The sequence below is a fragment of the Varroa destructor genome, unplaced genomic scaffold (assembly GCF_002443255.2).
Source record: "Varroa destructor unplaced genomic scaffold, Vdes_3.0 BEIS01000003.1, whole genome shotgun sequence".
NCBI lineage: Eukaryota > Metazoa > Arthropoda > Arachnida > Mesostigmata > Varroidae > Varroa > Varroa destructor.
The window spans coordinates 31803948-31822816 of NW_019211456.1; the positions used below are offsets into that span (position 1 = coordinate 31803948).

The following is an 18869-nucleotide window of genomic DNA, read 5'->3' on the forward strand; positions in this document are numbered from 1 at the left end:
ATTAATGTGTTGACCATGGCCTAGATATGCGTTTGAATGTTAGATGTCGAGTAGCTCGTACGGCTCAAACACGCTGAATACTTCTTAATAAACGTCTGTAATAGCGCAAAATTTCACTTGCATCGTCAAGATTATTCCAAGACTGTCAATAAGTCTAAGTCCAAAACCTAGAACTTATGTCTACACTAAACTTTCAGCATCTACTTCTGCAAATGAAGATAATATTGATCTAAAATTATGTATATATATTATTTTAAAAACTTAGTTCTGTTTTTTATTTGAAACTCCCCAGCTCTGGCGGTGAATCGTTCACACCACCCTTGGTACAAACGCGTCTTCCGAAGTAGCCGTCGTCTGTTGCTGTCTTCCTACTTTGGTCCGCAATCCAATTTTCGATGGTTGGTCCGATTCCCACCATTTAGGACAATGTATAGGGTGGACTACCGCTACACCTGCAACAGAAATGGTGGTAACGGTGTTAGTAGGCGTTGTTGAAAACCAAGAGTCAGTCGGAACCTGCCAGCAAACAGCAAGGCAGGCGATGGCTATAGGAACCAACTGGAAGCGCAGAAGGGACTAGTAAAAAACACGAGTGAGAAGGAAGACTCAAAGGTGGCACTTGCTTGATGCTGTTTGCTGTGATATGCTGTCGAGGTGGCACAGCCTAGTAGAAGTGGTCGTGTTGATATTCTGCCTGGCTGCTTTCCTTCCTGGTAGAATCGACATTAACTGACCTACAACCTAGCTTTATAGGTCCCTTTAGAAGACGCTCTTTTACTCATATTACCCACCTTCTTTAGCCACGATGGTCCACGACAAATCAAGGGTCACAATGATTGCCATAGCTCGATGGCATGCAACCTCGTCCTTCACTGCGCGTTTCGTTGCCGCTGCTGCTGTTATTAGATGCCAACCCACGAGCGATAGACGGGTGCACCGGCAGTTTATATAAGAGCAGAGAAAGCAGCATCAGGGAGAAGACAAATTTTCACTGCTTCGATCACACCGTTTTTGTGGATCGAAATTTTGGAATACCTTCAGGTTTCTCCACGGCCAATATGATATGAAGGCTCCGGAAAGTCAAATCAATATTTCACAGCGATCATTCCGTTTTAAACATATGACTTTCCTGCAACTCTTTCTACGGATGTCGTTGCCTCAGTCGACCGGCTGATCATCGACCGTTCATAAACCGCCCATAGTAGTGCACGATATCGTCCCTCTCAACGGCGCACAATAACGATGAAAGCTGTACGAGGAAAGAGGCATTGTACCTTTTTTTTCTATTGATGATGGTCGCAATGCTGCAATAGTTACACATGCGGGCGGCAATAATCGCACCGTCAGTCGTTGATCCACAAAAGCCCTCGACGCAGCTCTGACGGCAAATACGACCATAGTGTGTATGAGTAACGGCGCATATACCGATATTTTCAATGAAAACCGCCAGCGACTTGCGATACATAAAGGCGAATAAAATGACAGCAAGGGCAACGTTAGTGACGCGGTCTAAAGCAAAGGATGTTTGAACTGGCAACCTGTTTACTGACCGTTAAGTCCTTGCCCTAACTGGTAGGTTGTTACGTAAGGGAAATGCCAAGCGAAGCACACATTTTTGTATCGCAATAGTCCGTTCCGATAGCAGTAGCAGCGAATGGGAGTAAATAGGGTCGGTGATCAGTTTAGGACTAAATTAAGTTCTTCGTAGAGTTTCAGAGCTGCCAAAGAAGCGGAGCGACGTTTTTAAGTTGCGGCATTTTGAAGCGTCAAAAGTTATAAATATGATGGCAAAGATGAGGAGCAAGTCGTTCATCTTGTTGGCGTCCCATGCTTTGTAGCCATGCCGATAGTTAACGGATTTTGAGAATATACAACGGAATTAAGTAGATTTATTGCGATTAGTGACCAATAAGAAATACTCGTTGCATATCATTAACCAATGAACTTATAGGAGAGGACTTATTGATTCAAAGAAAACGTGCAAATTATAACTTGCTAGCGATAAAAAACAAGGAAAAGTGGTTACGAAGGAAGAAGTACGCAATGAATTAATGCAGCCTCCAGGCACTTCGCAGGTGGGCATGAGGAGCGCGTACAAAAAACTATTGTTTTTCGAAGTTGCACCCCACTCTAGTGAATATTTTATGCTCATAGAGGCTCTTGCATATACAGTGTATCATATATGGCCGACTAAATGTCAGTAACTAATTTGCAGCGAAAAGAACCTCTCTATTAGTTTTCATCATTTCGAACGCCTATGCAGCTTGGTGCTATACTAGCAGCTTAAATTACTTCGGGCCATTTCCTTCGATAATCGTGACTGTAAACTTCATGGACCTGGGTAAAATTTGTGCCTTTATTTAAAATTTTTTAATATAATTTCTCTTATTATTAATCTTTTAATATAATAATAATAATAATAAAGAATAAAGGCATTTCAACAATAGTAACAAATTTGCCGCTGCTAAACCTTGGCTTTCAGATAGCACTAACGCCGACTTAACGCGATTTATGTTACCTGATTATATGGGACCTTAAAGCTACCTAGTTAAAAAACAGTCAAGACTTTTTGGCGACCGAAGCCTAACAGTTAAATATTTTTCCCATTTAAATATTAACGGCTTTTGTTTATCAGTTGTAAACATGCTCTATTGATGATTTAGCAAACTAGCATTATATATTTTACGAGGTAGGTTCTATTAAGTAGTGAAACATAGCTAAACTTGGACCATCTTTCAAGTAGTAACTACGCTTTCATCGATGCCCAACAATACTATTTCATGCACATACAAAGGCACCTAAAAATGCCCGATCTAATCTTGAAGAGGAGACTAATTAGGCGCAACTGGGCTAAAAGCGCCCTTCTGTTTACAAGTGCTCAAGTCTGCGTTCAGGGTCGCCAGGAGCGCACTTTTGTTTACGTTATCAGTAGAAAGGAACAAGGAAATCTTTTATCTTTTTGAGGCTATTGCCTAAACTGGATAGGGGTAAGGGTATTTCAAGCATATATAAGAACTGCCTTACCCCGGAACAATGTATGTAGTAGCACAAACAGCTTCGCCGTAGCTTGGTCCCGAGACATTCGTGCAGAACCTGTAATCGCTTGCTCCAATCAGGAGCAACCGCAGGATAACTTGAACATGTTTGTTAAAAACAGGTTTCCGTAGAATAAGCCTGCTTCGGTAGTCGTTACTTGCACGACCTTAAACAGTTCGAAACAGCTTGACTGAGATCAGATTCAGACTGAAAGAGAGAGGAATGCGAACACCTTGTTAGTCGCAGATGCACTTCAAGAGACTTACGACCAACCAGTTCAGCATTTCGTTGTTAACTCCTGTCCAGAGCAAATATTAGCGCCCTGGCTGAGTTCGCGCTGCAGGATGACGAATAGCCGATGAAAATAACCGGGGCTTGTTGTGGAAGTCATAAAGGCCGCGGTCATTGTGGGGAATACGGAGTACATCGCCATGGACATGAAAAGCATAACAGGCGCGAGCATCACGGCCATCACGGAGAACAGGGGCGTTGCGCCTGAAGACAAGACCGAGAAAACCATGGCTCACATCGCCATGGTGAGTCACATGGTTTTACAAGTGCTTACACACTTTTACTAGTTGCTCGTTAGTTGACTGTCTATTTCAAAAGCCATGCTGTCGGTAGTCAAGCGATTTGTTTAATGCTAGAAAGCCATAAATGGCGTCGACGATTCTTTCTCCTTATGAGACATGGCATGCGGCTCTGAATAACAGGCCTGTTATTTTCTGAACGCGGACCCTCTGCATAAACAACTTCGAATAAAGACAATATACTAATGATGCGTGCTAATCAAATTTAAAAAAAAAAATATCTTTTACCTGAAGCAAAACCGCGCTTCTTACTGTTATGAAATTTCGCAATTGTGATCTCAGGAGCGAAGATTCGATCCTGCTAAGTCAGATCTGAATGACACAGGACGTCTATTTGAGCAACTGCTCCAAATTCGAAAGGTGTGTACTGCTACTGAAGCTTATTTAACAGAATGGAAATGTTCTCTCCGGCACGACCGAATCCATCTCTAATAACAGTATAAAAAGCTTCGCAACAAGACTCAGCACTAATGTGATTGCTTATATATTAGTGCTTATTCTAAGACCAGTTAATCTGAAAGTTGTACGCTGTTGTAGAGAATCATAAACGGTATTCTTGGTAAGGGTAATAGCGCACAATACGTAAGGAATCGGTGTCGTTAAATAACTTGAGATTAGGTTAAGAGTTAAGTTACAAGATCGGTAGATATAGAACTCAGTTATCGCATTTAGATTTCAATTATATTTAATACGATTCTGACATGAGGGTGTTCTAGGAGCAGCAAAGACTGTAATTTGCGATTTCCCAAGAGGCGCATTTCGACATCTCACTTGATTGACTTTTAGCGTTGTCATGGTCGGCTGTTGACCTTACCAACTGGCAGGTCATTAGAAAATATTGAACAAGAAAAAAAAAGCTTTCAACCGAGTTTGCTTCTCAGGTCTACGGTGGCTTTGAAGAAAAAATAACCTCGCTTCATCATCGTAGCGGCAAATGCTGTCACGTTGGGATCTCGCTCCGTTGTTGGTCAAGACGATGGCCACTTTTTTAGTGCTGCTCTTAATGACAATACAGTAGCGTAGCCGCGGCTACAAAGGCGGGCAGATGACGTCGAGAGCGTAACCTTCTGCGAAGCTTCAATAAGGTGCGAGTCTGTATGTAGGAATGTGGCTGCTGTCGCTGTGTGTTTATGCATGACCTTGACAAAAGGGTACAAGGCAAACCTAGGGCTATCATCTGATGCTTCAAACCTTTGGGCCAGCAGCGGCTCCGTCTCGCTGCCGACTAAAGTGCATGGACCGCGAAACGGATCGAGAGACGATTGCGTATCGACGCCGGTATTGCCAATTATCGACCAGTCGGCACCAGCGCGCCCAGTGCAACGAACTAATTATCCAGGCATTTGCTTTTCGGTCCCCGGAAGCCTATAACAACGAACGACCGAAGGCGAAAGGAACGACTGGAGATCTGTGTTTCCTAATAAAGACCTGCTACCACTCGCACCGTAGCTGTTTGCACTACCGCTGAGATTACTAGTAGAAAGGGATGAAGCAGATATCGTACCATTAACTATCTTGTCAGCCGCCCTGTTTCCAGGCACCGCTACTCAGGAAAGAAAAATTCGTACTTTTTTTGCAGAAGTCTCTTTCCCGCGTTAGTGGTACGATGGTTGACGTCGTCAATGGGGACGCACAGAACGGCGGCCTGGCCGCTCTCCTTCGGGGTTACGATGAAGGTGACGAAGTTGCCAAGCGAACTTTCTTCTATTTGGTCGTAAAAACAATTGTCTTCCTTTCGCTCGCGTTTTCCCTTCGGATTCTGTCACGCAACCGACTTTTACGATGCTTCTGTTCTCTTCCGCCCGTTCGTCCTTTGCTGCTATTGGTTTTCCACTTGCTTCTGCTGCTCTTACTCCTGACGACGAAGGCGCTCGAAATTATAGGTCTGCAGGCCTCGACGCGTTGAGCTCAACGCGTTTTCAACCGGCGATGATTGGCTATGATTTTACACCAATATCTCTACCTATCTTACAGCAGTACTTTCTGATGGGTCTCTCTTATCTTGCCGTTGGTCGTCGCGTGGAACTGTCGGTCATTTCAGTTACAGATTTTCGGTACGGGCCCTCAATTTCGAACCTACTTGCGCAGTGACTGCTGCCTGTCAGCCAGATCGTTAGGTTTTGGCCTCGGGTGTTTGACCGGGTGCTACTGCCTCCCAAGAGCCTCAGCCCAGCGGATGGGTTCACGGGTGCCATTTAGAAACACGTAATTCATACGTTCGGTCTCTTTACGAAACAACGTTTTAATACCACGTCGTACATGATAAGCAAGTTAGCAAGATGGCTCTACACAAATAGATAATCAAAGGGCAAGGCTAGCTTTATTTGATTTCAATAATTAGAAATAAAGCTGTGTCTTTTGCTAAACAGTAAACTAAGTTACAAGCCTTATTTAGAAAGTAACACTACTTTCGGCGGAACTTCGAAATAAATCGAAATCCTCTGAATGTTAATATCCTTCTCTACTTTTATCGTAGTTTGTTTCTGTGTTCTAACGATTTTCAACTAAGATTCAAAAAAGTTCATTAGGTTTGAATTGGAAAGGATCAGATGCATATCCGCAGCGGTAAAACATGCAGAAAAAAACTACCGCAAAACGCGCAGTCGTAAATAATTTTTTTCTTAATTGGCGCACGAACGATAATATTTGCTATTGATCTATGATATATTATGTACGCCTTTATTTAAAAAAAATAAAGTGTGCTATTACCATAAATATTATTTTTCTCACGCATGTAGTGCAGTATATGTCAATGGTGGAGTTTCAAAGAACAACTCCCAGACCATTTCAGCCACTGGCTTAGCACTTCAGACTACCAGCAAAACTTTTGCAACTTTAAAGCGGTGCTTTTTGTCAGTAGACTTAGTTTTAAGCTTACACAGGACGAGTATCTCTACTTATCTACCAAGATCGTTCTAGGTACTTATTTACTTATCTGAATGTAAGCACTCTATCCTCAAAGGCTGTTTTTATCTCTCAGACTGTGCTGCTTACGACCCGACACCGAAAAGCAGTAAACGTGCGTATTAGACATACGAAATTACATATTGCCTCCTATTGTGCCTACTTCGACTCAAATTCGAAGCAGTTGCAGTGATTTCACCAATGGCAACGCCACCGCCGTCATTACTATCTGGGAGTTCGACCTTGAAACAACAACCTTGGGGACGAACACTCCTGGTTTTGCTGACGAAGTATGAAGAGAGCCAAGACATCGTGGAGATGCAGGACGTTCAGTTCAAGGGATACTGGTTTTCCATAACAAACGGGGGTTAAACACACGTTCGGACGAATGAACGGCCCATTATTGAACCTTAGAAGATCTCTTAGGAAGGAATTCTGGAGAGCTCAGAATCGATGTCAATCACACACACCTACCTACAGCGAGACCGCCTAGGCCACCATGGCACCGCAGGAAGCCCTTTAGTTACGTCTGGCCCTGACTTCCTCAGCCTACGCCGTTCTATTTGGCGACCCGATAAGCATAGAAGGTCCTCCTGGGACGATGGACGGAACAAAGCAGAACGCATTTTTCCGAGAAGTCCAAGCTATCAAAGTTCGCTTGACTGCTTCGCAAAGTTACTCTGGAAGAACCACTTGGCAAAGTAGCTCCCAAGGTATGTTTACATTGCACTAGACAAAATTGGTGGTCGGAAGAAATAAGTTCAGTTGCATTTACTCTATACTTGCTATTACTACGTGCGCTAACTTGAGAGTAGTTGTCTGAATAATAACGCAAAAATAATGAATCTGTGCGATGAATGCCAAGCATATAGATAATATCCAGGGCAGAGCTGCGTCAACGTAGTAGCGTGCAGAAGTAAATGACCGTAGTCAGGGAATAGGCAAAAAAAAGGGTGCATTAATATTCAATGAAAGCGAGCATCGAATAGCTACGCCGAATTTTGAACATTCTGGTGGGACCAGTCTGGCATTGGAGGACGATTACAGAATCAATGAGCAGCCTGGGAAATGCGGTCCAGGAGTACCTTAGCTGTATTATCTTTCTCAGAAGTATCTCGGCCCTGCTACTCAACACCAGCGATTTTCCTCTCCAGCAACGTAAAGATGAGTCGAGACTATTTTTGAATGTGACAAAAGTAAGGTGTAATTAAAGTGGAGTTAGTTAAACGTGAATGCAAAGTTAGTTCATTTTTTAAGTGGAATTATTTAAAAAATCTTCGTATCCCAACGAGTGGTCAAACGCTTATGGAGCACGAATAATAAACACAGAATAAGGTAGCGTTATGTGTCCTAGTTTATAGTACTGGCTTACACATATAGTGGAGATGATTCGAGCTCCTTCACAATCGATGTTTTATTTCTATCTGTTTGTTACTAGGGGGGAAGTGATTCGATAACAGCAGAATTAACTTCAAATGCAATTATCTCTGACGGACTATCTTATCTTAATTATCTCTGACGGACTATCTTATAGTCAGCAAAGTTTGTAGACGCGATATGTTCCTTGCTGCCACATATCTGACTCATTCGTAGATCAAAGAATAGAATAACTATAGAATACGGGTTATCCTCCGGGTTACTAAAATAAATTTCAAAAATGGAGGACATTATCCGGAACTAAGGAAGCTGGCTCTTGACGCTACGCGGATAAAAATGTTTTCTCATGTTGAAACAATACAATTGTAGGATCCTTTTTTTAACCACTTAACGGGTTTATTTTAAAAGATTCACTGTCAAAGTTATGAGATTGGGACATAGAGCTTTGGCACTAACATTTTCACTAAACAGCTGTCCATCATATTGGACAAATATTTGTTTGCCCTTACACGAGGCCTTGAGGCCAGATGTTATAATCATACGCTGATTATGCTATACAATGCACTTTACTGTAATCAATTGGTTGGTTGTATTTTACTAGGTTATTAAAAAAAAAAAAAAAAAAGGGGGTAACTTAATACTCATTTTAACATTACTTAAATTTCCGTCTCTAATGGATGAACTTGCTCTTCATATACTCGGCATTCATGGAATTAACTCTATTTGAAATATGATTGATATTGAAGCCGTTTTACGAAGCTCACCTATTTTCAATTTACTCACCTAGTAATTCATGTTTCAGCAGTATTATGCTTGTTCAAGTGACTGATACAGTTCAGAACTATCAAGTTATCTATATAATTGTGCAGTAGTTGGAAAATAAGCGCCTAAATTGTAATGGCTCTTTTAATGTAAGCAGCCTATTTTTTTAGTTGATATTTTTTTGTTTGTTAACTTTGCAATATGGTCTGCTTGTTCTTGTTCTTCCGTTACGCACTTCATAACATGATTTTAGATAACATGACATAGCTTGATTGGTTGATCTTTAATATTAGGTACATAAAATCGGCTGCCACTATACTGTCAATGAGTAATAACTGTTTCCAGTACGTCATAACTTAACCAGAATGGTATTATCTTATTTTATACCAGGACACTCTTCTAAATTAAAGCTCAAGGCTCCATGGAAGCTCTGCGCCCAATCTGGCGTATTCCTCTATTAGTTAGACTGCGCTAGCAACCTTCGGTAATATTCAAGCTGTAACTATCTTGATAAAAATTCTAATTGAAGAATAAAGAGCAGAAAGTTTAGTTACGGTTACTTTTCATGTAACAGTGATGTGGCTCGCAAACGTCATATCCGGTGAGGTAATTCAATTATGGACAGTTAATCTGTTGAAGTCGATGGAAATTATTCCGTTTTAGTAAGTGTCACCGATCAGTACAGGCGGCAACAACCTTTCCTCGTGATCTCGTACCCCTACCAACACAGTCTCAAACAGAAATCACCCTTAACCTTTGCCATACGCTTGCCATACAGTATACCTCCACTTTTCACAGGTCTGTGAGTAGACGCGAACCTCCACTTGCCAATAACCTGACTCATTCATATTTCGTGCACATACAGCGTCCCACCAACCAATAGCTTGGATCGTCTCAACGTTACACTGCCGGCAGCCGTCACGAACGCCAATATACTATGCTCCTAGTTTATGGCCAATTTCCGCCTGACTAGGACATGGTCTCCGTATTGACAGCGGTCGGCTGTTTCCAGCCTTCCATCACATGTACTCGAATAAACGTTACAGGAACACGTGTCGCATCTGCCGAATGCGCGAAATCTTTGACTATTTAAATATAGTTAATGATTAGAGAATCGTTAACTGCAAATGCAGTGAAATTCATTTTGGCTTTTGCGGAAAAGGCCTCAACGGTGTTTTATCAACAAGTCCATCAGTCTATCACTATCAGTGGCTTCGCCTAGTGAAACAGCTCTGTAGAGTAACTGCTACTGGATTATTGCACCGGGTCAGCAGTTTACTTAAAATGATTCACTTATGCCCACAATCAGTTGCTCCGCCCTCGTTTAAACTAAACCAAGGATATATTTTCTAAGGCGGTTTATTTTGAATGCGCTTCTTACGTGCTGCTGATACTTGGCTCCGTCTTTCCCGCTGTAGCAAAATAAAGACCATCACGCCATATTTGTCATTCAACAGCTTTCTAAATATACGATCCACTTTATCTTGCTCATGTTTCTGATAAGGGAACGCGATTTCAAGTGAAACCAAGCTCAGCATTCAATGGAAGCTGTCCTTATTCAACACTTATAAGATTTTGTAATGAGACTGATAAAACTGAGGGAGATATAAACTGCCGTAGCTCGCAACGAATACAAACATGTTGCAAAGGATTATGCAGGAAGGGGCATTTATCGCAAGTTGTCATAAGGATTAGCTAATTATAAAGAGTGAAATAAAATGAGCCAAAAAGTGAATAAGGCCAATGAAAACGAGCCGACAAAACTTCCAGAAATTAAGAGAACACCACCTCTAACTGCGGTGATTTGCCCTTGATAAACTGTGCAAAAATTGGACACTCTCTTTTTGCTGTGATTCAACAATTGTGAAATAAATAAGGACAATCTAATAGTAGAATCCTATATATATTTTTTATATAAAGGTTATAAATTGCTATAGTATTATTTAAGGTCACTTCCGATCCTGGGTAGCACAATGCATGTTTGATAGTAACATATATGGCCTACTATCTATAAATGAGCTTTTTCAGTGATTGCCTCATTGTGCTTTTTAATTAGCTATAGCAAACCTAGTCTATGCTGGCTTTACTCATTTGATTCTACCATCAGGAACGAACATTCAACGATGCTTTGAAGCTCATGGCAAAAGTCGTATGTGAGTACCAGGTAACTTACTCTTGTTATTCTACTGGTTATTTATCCTGTTTTTTTCCATTTTATTATAGTTGTAAATACATACTGACTTGAAGTTAAACTTGCTCCTAGAAGGAAGCGCAAATAATACGTATATTTTTAGCCTTTAACCGTGTTCTGTTGACTAGACTGAATATTTTTTTTATCAAGAGCATATATCTGAAGGCTAACGCACTCGGTAATTGTAAACGGTGTATATATGCTCAGCTGGACGATGCGTCACCAACTGGTTTACCGACTGTTCTGAACTACGGCTTCCCGTGACATCCCTACATATATGGCCAACTTCTTAAATTATAATTAGGTTACTAAACCAACGCCTATGGAAGAAGCCTATGTATAGGTAGCCAAATTTAAAATAGGCCAATGCTTTTCTCATTTTTGACAAAAGTGACTAGTATGTCCCTTCTCCATTTCTGTAGCTTCCTTGACGTTCTATGTAGCGATATCTACTTTACCGGCCTTCTCCGTGAAATTTACATTGACTATAATTCCCATGACTTCAGTCTCCATAACGACGATGATAGCCGCTACCACAATTGCCTCGCTCTCCATGTTGATTCCCATAGCGGCCAGCTCTAAGATTGTAGAGAAAAAAAAAAAAGATCTGCCAAAAAATAAATATCTATCGGGCAATGCATCAAAAGACAAACTAGCTTTTGTTCATTAAACTCATATAGTCCTTAAACTTCTACACGTTGTTTTACACGGGTATTGTACAAGCAGGCTCTCAAGGCACACTCAAGCTCTATCAAGAGTCTTCTTTAAACTGGCAGTCTCTTACAATTGAAACTTGCTTAGAGCTACGTATAATATCCATTTATACTTCCTCCCCCGGCTGTACCAAAAGCCTGTTTGACCTCTACTGTGGTGGTGACGCCCCCATCTTTGACGTTTATGGGGGTGCTTCTAGTCCGTGACCTTGATCACGTCAATATCTGAAGCAAAGCAAGTAACTGATTGAAATATATAGCACGTTCACGAAACAAAGAAAAGGCAATGTTTGTTTACTTTAATTTGCATTACGTCTTATTAGTGTCTCATACGCATGTTCAAATGCATTTGTTCACAAGATAAGATTTTTATAAATTTTTTAAATGTTTACTTATTTAAATATTATCACATCACCATCAAAGTACACGCTATTGAAAAGCTATAAAAAAATTTACGCTTAATTATACAAACAAGATTTTTTGACGGACTATCACACTTGTTGGGCACAGTATGAATAGGTACACGGGAAGTATCGGTAGGCTTAGTAATAAACATGCATTTGTTATTGTTTCGCAAGTAAAGTGGGCACCATTGAACAACTCTAATAATAAATCTTCTACCCCAATGGAAATGTTTTTTGTATCCACTATACGATCCATAGCTGTTGCGGCTGCCCTTCCGATAGTAACGGTTACCTTGATGATCGCGGTAGCACCTTCCTTCACCGATATTGCGTTTTTTGTAGCCGTTATAATCTCCTCCTTAAAAGCATACAACTTATCAGTGACAATCACATAAATGAGTTCATCCCCGAAGGAGAGCCTTATATATATTGTCAAGTGAGGCAGGATTCCATATTCCTTGGGGCATTCCCGCCTATTCTATTCCGCCATTCTTTATTAGTGCTTTTTTTTTTGTACAAATGAAAGGTGGCTTATGAGACATCGCGTTGTGACTTACCTGGACCTTGTCTTTTTGAAGTAGAGCTTTCCCTACGAGGCTTAGCTAAACATGTGTATTCTTCACGTGGATATCACCCTCACATATATTGCAAGTTGTTGTTTAACTCTTTTATCATCAATCTATTAACAGATAACGCACGAAATAATGTACACGAAAACTTCGGTCAAATAGAAACACCCAGATAATATATATATATATATCTTTTTTGTCGTGAAATTGTCTTTCATTTTTGCCGCATAAAATATGCCACACATTAGCCTATGATCCATACACTGTATTTGAACCTATCCTCATATATGTCTCGGTAGTTTGCTACTGTTCCTTACAATATAAATAGTGATGAACGCATCATATGAGACTTCAAGGCATGTATTGCCATCAACTTAGGCTATTCTAAACGTTACGAAAATATGCATTCTATGTTAAGCCCTATAGGATACTCGAGAATATGCATGACGCTAACATCTTGCGGGTCTTATATTTCGCAGTATGTTTATAACGGCTTCCTCTTCCATCGTAGCCGTCATAAGCGGCGTAGCGGGCTTCCTGCGCCAAGAGATCGTCGTCTGCATGTTCTGCAGCCGATAGTGTTACTCCAATTTTCGTGGCAGGAACACTAGTAGATCCTTTAATATTTGCTTTTTTCTCCGTTAACCCGCCGTTCGTCGATTTTTTTCCCTGATATTAACCTAAAGGTAAGTGTTCACTGATGAGCCATTGTAAATCACATTAGTTCTTTTTTTCTCCAAACAATCGTCTTTTTTCGGAAGAAGACAACTCTGAAAATTTCTCGACCGGATCTTTTACACGTGGGGCATCCTTACTATCAACCCGCTTTCCGTGTGCTATTTGTAGCTCCACCCTCTGTTCATGTCTAACTCCCGTCACGGCGACATTTCTGTCGGGAAACAAGAACGTTTGCACATGTTTTCTAGTCACGTCGCGGGGCACCACTCCGACTTCGGGCAGCCGTACTCTTTCGACCCATAAACAAGGACATGCGTGTAACACCGGTGCAACGAACCGAATGACTGGGGTTGTCCGGACCAGGCGCGAGACTTAAAGTCAGGGAAAGGGCAATCGTTATTCGATAACAGAGCAGCAAGCCTTATAAAATAGTTACTAGTTCGCACAGAACTCGACCTTATCGCAAAGTTGTAAGTTGAACTGTCACACGTCCCCGAGAAAATGCTCTGGGTAACTCGTTTGCCCCCCAAAGTTAAGCACACGTCGTGGCGTGGGTTCCAATCGGGGGCAAAACCATCTTTTACTTCGTAATGTGCCGAAAGCCAACCGTCCGAAGTAACGCCTAATGGAAACATTTTTTTGTTTAACTATCACAACAAGCCACGACGTTTCGATAATGACTGTAAATGTACACCAAAAAGAGTCCGTTGCATACCCAAAGGAATGGTTATTATATGAAATGCATTATCTAAACGAAGATCACTTGGATGATTCTGTTTAATAAAAATAAGCTCAAAGGACAACGAGTTGTACAGGGGGTATGAAGATATAATGGCAGTGGAGTTAATTCTGTGCGGTGTATGCGATATCACAAAAAAAAAGCGTTAGAGAGCATTTTGTTTTACATACAACGACCTCAAAGATGAATATAAACGGTTTCTTTTTGCCATAAGTAATTCCTAGATCGCAGAATAGAAAACAAGATCACATAGGATTATTTTTGTCACTTATTTGGCGCCACGTTTAAAATCGGCCTTCTCTAGGTAATCAGTCTGCATGCCGCACACTGAAGGATGAACAGAACAAGCTGTGGGCTATCTTTCTTGTTCGACATGTATGTGTTCTCTCCAATGAACTCTCAATCCTAGCGATCCATAGAGTTTCTGTTTATTTTTTGTTACACTCTTTGTCCTTACACAAGAACGCCTACTTTTTTAATTTCGATTGGCATTATTACAGTTTGCTAAGCGTGCTCATACCCTTATCATATGCTCAACTTCAAATTTTGGGATAATGTTTGACAACAGAAATCATTCTGAAAAAATTGTGCCAACATGAAGTTCACCAAGAAACGGGACCAGCTCAATGAAAAACAATATTTATAAGTGAGGCCTGATTGGGAGCGCTGTAAGTGTCATTAGGCACACGTTTAGACGAGACAGGCTTCCTAATTTCATTTCATAGTTGTGTTTTTATTGCTACTTAACATTTATTTTTTTTTTTACAATAACTAAACATCACGAACAAGTACGACCGCAATATCTAGTGACCTATTCTTTATGACCATGTGTGAAATGGTTGCTAGCTACATGAAATTCCCAGAAAGACACTGGCAGCCAGCGAAGCGTGAGTAACATATTCTCCTGTGGTTTCGAGGCTCGTTCAGCCATTGACGCGTTGCTGGCAGAAACAATGAGGCCCTTGCCGACGCAATGAAACGCTCGCCGGCAGCTATCTTGCCCTTTTCTCCTCACTTGACGGAAGTCAACTCCTTCTACATCGATCCAGATAAAAGAAGCTGACTATATATATGTCTCTCGTCTTGAATGCGTGCGAAAGGCTAACAAATGAATAGAATACTAATACAACTGCTAATTTTAGAACTTATATTAAATTAAAAAGATCAGTTCGATTAAACATAAAAGGACGAGCGTTTTAGTACTGAACGAAGATGAGAGTATTCTAGCTAGATCGTATGAAATATCTTGGAAAAAACATGCATTTATTATTCAAATAAGATCTATGGCACAGTTTTATTTTGTAAGTATTTTTTTATTTTGTAATTACAGTAAGAAATTAGGAACAGTGATCAGCCTAATTAAGGATTACGTTCTGAATCTCAAGGTTGAGCATACACTATTCCGCAATTATGACCAATGCACAAATGAACGTTGAGCACGATTTATTGTCGTTAACAGCTGCTTCGTTTGGGCCAATGTTATGAAGTCAAAGTTTTGTTTTCGTGAGATATATCACGTTAGAGCAGAACAATCATTTGAAAAACGTAGTTTTTCTATACAAAGTCTGCGAGAGGTCCCGTACGCGGAACGCCCGCAGCGTTTACGAGCTACTGTCTAAACGTGTGGTGTGAATAGATTACTAGAGAAGTCAAAAGGTTTTACATTGAAATAATTTTTATGTTTTCGAAACCGTTTGGGACCTCGATAAGTCAAATTTATTGTTCCATAAGCAGGAAATAGGCCTCGTTAGGAGAAGTTAGCGTGATCGTGTTTTGGCTATGGTGCGGTTGATGATCACGATGGTTTCCTTTGAAAGCTTAGACTTTGAAAACGACTTAATACGTTCCATCGTTACCGGTTAGTGAACTACTGTAGTTACTATATTCCCATTTCAGATTATGTATAATTTTATGATTTGCGTCAGTAACAGAGTGCAATCACCGACTATATTGACAAAGGTACCTTATAAAATGCGCTCTACCATTTAATCGCGTCTGCTATTACAGAAAAATCACGACAATATAATGCACGATTGTTTACAAACAAAACTGTATGTACACATTGAGATCATGGATCCTGGGAGTCATCCAGCATAACGTAAACAATATTAGCACGATCTGTGACCCAGCTATGAGTGGAAAGGTAGATTGGACTATTCATCCGATCAACAAAGAATTTCTGGCGCAGTTTTTTGCTTTATCACAGCCATGTTACTGCTACTAATATATTTGTTTTTAGAACGACTATGTAATAGTTGGCAGTCCCATTTACGCAGGCGAGGATAACCGTTGTTTGGGCGAGTACTTCCCTCGTAAAGAGCTTATCTTAACCCACTTTCCGAAACAAGGATTCTCTCGGCAGACACTGTTGGAAACGCCCGTATCCTCCTCCATTATCGTTGCCACCGTGCTACCTACAATGACTATGTTTGCTATGAGAGCCCCGACCTCTTTCATCGTGATGATGATACCCGCTACCATTATAACCATTCATGTAATGCAGCTTTCCGTAACGGCCGCTATGTCCGTGATAACAACCATCTCCGTAGTAGCAATCTACATAAATATGCTTATGTATAGCTTAGAATTACATAAAAGGTTATGACGAAACGTAGGTATAGTCAAAGAAAAACACAGCTTTTAACTATCACTTTCCGTAAGCTTTTCTGAGGAGCTATATATACAGATAGTTTTAGTTGACCTTGATGCCATTAATGGTAAAATCTATTGAAAATTGAAAGATTACCCAAACATTTTTGCCCGCAATATATTATCTGTGTGCAAGAATTACTGTTTTAGTTTGGAGCGTCGCTTTTCACAGAAGTTTCGACAGTGTTATCATATTGTGGCGTTCTGTAAGTCATAATGCCCCTGGTAGCTTGAATGGCCTCCTCGATCGTGGTGAGATCTTTCCTTCCTGTCTTAACTCTATTGAGATCCCAATCCATCTTCACGATCTCCGTGGTGTCTGCAGTAAACCGTAACTAATATCAAGTAAAAGCCCTAAATATATTTCTTGCTTCCTTTTTTTTTTTTATCTATTTGTGTCTTTAAAATGCTCTCGGTACTTTAGAGCATTCAATGTGTTCGGGTTACACGTAAATTGTACTGTATTGTACATAATTTTACCGTCCACCTCGGTTCCGATGTCGATGTGTGCTTTATGCCCCCATGCCTTCTGTGGTTTGTTCAGTGAAAGCTATGATGACGCTATAATGCTTTCTTCCGTAATGGCCATGATGTCCGCAGTTGCTATAACGCGATCTTCTGTGTCTGTCTTTATAATGGCGATTACCTTTTCGATAATGCCGACGGCTTTCTATAATGGCAGCGTCCGTAATGATTATACCGATATTCAAGTATATTCAAGAATATTTTGGCTGTTCATGGGGCCTGTTCTATAGAATATATCCTGTTAGAAACTTCTGAAAGTCGCCCCAAGAAATGCGAACTTGCGACACTCGCATTTAAAAGCCATGCAACTTTAACGGAACTTACAGTAACGTGCTGCTCAGAAAGTTAACCTAAAAATATTGATAGGGTTTCTATGTCTTCTGTCTTCCACACTGACGGATTGTGCTGGCAGCGGGAACGTAGCGGGAGTAGATTTTATACCTCAGACGAAGTGCTCAGCCCAGGTCTCTTAAAACATTATCCGGAAGCTTGACGCAAAAGACAAGGCAAAACTGTGATAGGACGTGTTATCTGATGAAAATAATCATGTTTGCACAGGAATTAAAGCGTTAAAAAGCAAACGGAATGCGTTTGACGCTAAAGGTTAATAATGAAAAAATGGCTAACTTTTTAGTATTCGAATATTTAACTTAATTACTTAGTTATTTTACACATATTTACCTTAAAAAATATTTGCCCCCGGCATAGAACAACGTTGCGGAGCCGCACGCGAACTTTTTCTGACCCTATAAAGTATTAAGTTCCTTCTCATCTCCCAACACCATTAACAAATGAAATTCCCTATTTTCAGTTCATAGCAAGCAGTAGAAAAACAAACCCTAATGAGGCTAGGAACTTTATGTAATAATAAGTAAATCCGAGAAATTGGCAAGTAGCTCCAAGCCTCGCCTTCGACTGCGAAGAATACACTGCTCCTAAAAATCTACCCGAGGAAAGAACCTAATCAGAGGCGGCGATCCTAATAGCTTATATCACCTCATTGCGAGTTGACGACGCCCTTAGTTTAGAAGGGTGCATTCCTAGAGTAAATGCTGCACACACATTACTGGTGTATCAACGATTTGCAGGCCTTCCACATGCAGCCTGACGGTCAACTAATCACACTTCGGCGTGGTCTGTTGAGGTCGAGAAAGAAGCTTTTCGAGCAGAGGGAAACCTATCCATCAGAAAACCATTCTTGGCCGTGGCAATATTAACTTGTGCTATTTTAGGTTCAGCTTCGCCAGATCTGGGGCTCACGGGTGGTCAGTTGGTTCTCGTTTCTACCGCAGAGGTATAAAAAAGCGACCCACAAGACATTCTTCGGGGCAACTTCCGCTGCCGTAACGATTACCTCTTCGAACCATTTATTGAAATTGTCAGTAACCCAGGCAATGTGTACCATTTTTTCAGGAATAGCCCAAGCCCAGTTTTGTAAGGGAAGTATATTTGCAATACTGGAACCCAGTTCCTTCCTAGCAACAGTGACACGGCTATGGAATCGTAGTATTTAATATTATAGAGAGACGAATGCAAAAGCGATAGTATCGGTAGGCATACATCGAGCTTCTTTGATTCGGTCTTAGCTAAGCTCGTGTTAGAGCACTCACAGCGACAATTCTAAACTCAATGCTTTAGTGAGCCATATTAGGGGTCACCATGGATATGATCAGTTCACCCGCAAATACCTGTGTTGTTACCAAAGTATTAAATTCGACCCTGTAAAGTGGTA

At 40.8% G+C, this 18869-nt stretch overlaps 2 long non-coding RNA genes across 5 annotated transcripts; one reads left to right on the forward strand and one right to left on the reverse strand.

Moving 5' to 3' along the window:
• Positions 1 to 228: 228 nt before the first annotated feature.
• On the reverse strand, positions 229 to 12982 carry LOC111247117 (uncharacterized). Of its 4 annotated transcripts, none has more exons than XR_015325287.1 (6): positions 12535 to 12982; positions 12270 to 12335; positions 9453 to 11798; positions 3025 to 3243; positions 792 to 1830; positions 229 to 452 (listed from the first exon to the last, which is right to left on the reverse strand). It is a non-coding gene; the product is annotated as an uncharacterized LOC111247117 (long non-coding RNA). The 4 variants fall into 4 exon arrangements; XR_015325286.1 differs by having other exon boundaries at positions 9230 to 11798; positions 12535 to 12959; XR_015325288.1 differs by lacking the exon at positions 3025 to 3243.
• Positions 12983 to 13112: 130 nt separating this feature from the next.
• Positions 13113 to 14383, forward strand: LOC147756820 (uncharacterized). The gene is made up of 2 exons (XR_015325293.1): positions 13113 to 13232; positions 13393 to 14383. It is a non-coding gene; the product is annotated as an uncharacterized LOC147756820 (long non-coding RNA).
• Positions 14384 to 18869: the final 4486 nt, after the last annotated feature.